General features: G+C 25.2%; 1 long non-coding RNA gene across 2 annotated transcripts in view; it reads left to right on the top strand.

Annotated features, from left to right (window-relative positions):
* The window catches only part of LOC118762162, a 1329-nt gene extending 251 nt beyond the window's left edge, over nt 1-1078 (top strand). Inside the window, exons 1-2 of one of the 2 annotated variants that reach the window (XR_004997938.1) lie at nt 504-584; nt 938-1078. This is a non-coding gene — a long non-coding RNA (uncharacterized LOC118762162). Of the gene's footprint in view, nt 1-503; nt 585-937 lie in introns of those variants that run through there. The other variant, XR_004997937.1, reaches the window with a different exon arrangement.
* Nucleotides 1079-2720: the final 1642 nt, after the last annotated feature.

Below are 2720 nucleotides of genomic sequence, written 5' to 3'. Positions count from 1 at the left end.
AGCTTTTACAATGTTTTGCCTATTCTGACAGACCTACTCAGAGTTTGAATATGTAACCTCAGAGCCAATTCATCTTTGGGATGTAAAACTTCACAAGATAAATGATGAATGAGGTACTTAGTGATGTAGCTGAATGCTGAACAGATGTGAGTGTGAGTGTGAGTGTAGTATTAGTGTCTCTCAGTGTGAGTGAGTAGAGTATCTACATTTGTATGTCCTTGGTCATCTGTTGATGATTTTGCTTTTCAATTCAATTTAGACATGATGTCACATGATAATTGCATCTGTTGGACAATTAACAAAGGTCAACCAAATTCCCCTGGGTGTACATACATATATATGTGGATATATATATATAATATATATATAATATATATATATATATATATATCAATGTGAGTGTTGTGTGTATATATGTATATATATATATATATATATATATATATATGCTCATGTATGTAAACATGTATGTATACAATATATATAAATATAGATACATATACATATATATATATATATATATATATATATATATATATATATATATATATATATATATGTATGTATATATGCACATAATCTGTGTGCATGCATATATATAATGCATAAATATATATATACACATATATATTTATACATATATATATATACATGCAAACACATCACACAGATACACATATACATCATTGTATGTATATACAGAGAAACATACAAAGAGAATAATTGCCAAATATGCGAGCAGGTGGGAATTAACTATATACATTAGTCACCAGGAGCTAATTTATGCATATAACACTTATATCTATACATACATATACATATACATATATACATATATCTATATCTATATCTATATCTATATCTAAATATATATATAATATATATGAATGTATGTATAAATATGTATGTATGTTTATATAAACATGTATGTATGTAGGTATGTATGTATGTGTTTATGTATGTATAGCCACAACTATCTATTAAAACACAGCTGATATAACCATTATAAGACAAGTGTACAATACTGTTTACTCCAGAAATATTAATGTATGCAAATATACTGTATAGTCCCATAATATTATATTGAGTTTTTTTTTTTATCATTGGTTGATAGAAAATGAAACCATGCTTCCATGGAAAGTGATATGTAACAAACAGTGGTGATGATGACATCGATGACATCGATGATGCTGATGATGATAACCATGATGATGACAATACAATAACTTTGATTATGATCGTGATGATGATGATGATAATAATAAGGTGATAACTATGAGGAGTATGATCATGTTGTTGATGATAATGACAATAGTAGTTATGATGAAGATAATGATGAGGATGATGAAGATGCTAAAGGGGGATGAGGATGAAGTTGATGATACATATATTTTACTATATATACATTTTCTGTAGAATATGCACTAGCATATAAAAACATATATGTATACATATATATATATATTTATATATATGTATACATATAAGCATATATATATATATATATATATATATATACATATATATATATATATAACTACACACACAAACACATAGAAATACTCCCATGTATATACATATGCACATACTTTATATATATATATATATATTATTCATGTACATAGGTATATATTTACATATGTATATACATGGATATGTTTGTACATATATGTACGTATATAAAAGCATGTGCATATGAATGAATGTGTTGCACATATATGGATATATATAGAAATACGTATATATCTATATATGTATATGTGCATGTGTGTATATGTGTGAATGAGTGTTTATGCTTTTGTGAATGAGTGTAAATGAATGTGTATTTGTATGTGTAAGCGTGTATGTGTGTTTGAATGCATATGAGTGGGTATGTTTGGGTGAGTATACATAGGTTTATACTCCCCTTACACAGTTACAATACAATGAAATCGATGTAGAGTGAAATGCCTTGCAACCCTAGTTTCCAATATATTTGAAGCCAGACTGAAACAAGGCACAATTTCCTAGTTATTTAGAGCCCCAATTCGAAAGGAAAACTAGCTTATATGCTCTACAAGCTTTATTTTTTATTTAAAATAGGGTCAAATCGTAGAGCTGACATTTGACCTTTAAATATCTTACCTTTATGCATAGAAACATATACATATACGCACATATTTTTAGTCACATATCAATACATGTGTGCATTAATATGTGGCTTGTGTGTGAACAATATATATATAATATATATATACATATATATATATATAATATATATATATAGATATATATATATATATATATATACATATATATATATACATATATATATACATATATATATACATATATATATATATATACATATATATAATGCATATATATATATATACATATATATATACATATAATATATATATACATAATATATATGCATATATATATATATATATATATATATATATATATATATATATATATATATATATATACATACATACATACACTCACACACACACATATACATATATTTACTATATTTACATATAACGTATGTATATACATATAGATATATGCATAGGTGTGTGTCTGTGTGTGTGTGTATATATATACATGCATACATATACATACATACATATATATGTATATACAGATACATATGTAAGCACATGCATATATGTGTGTGTGTATATTATACATAGGTATAAATGATGTATGTGTATGTATGTGTGAGCCTA

The sequence above is a fragment of the Octopus sinensis genome, linkage group LG2 (assembly GCF_006345805.1).
Source record: "Octopus sinensis linkage group LG2, ASM634580v1, whole genome shotgun sequence".
NCBI lineage: Eukaryota > Metazoa > Mollusca > Cephalopoda > Octopoda > Octopodidae > Octopus > Octopus sinensis.
Note: the sequence above shows the minus strand (reverse complement) of the source record. Positions and strands in the feature narration are given on the sequence as shown.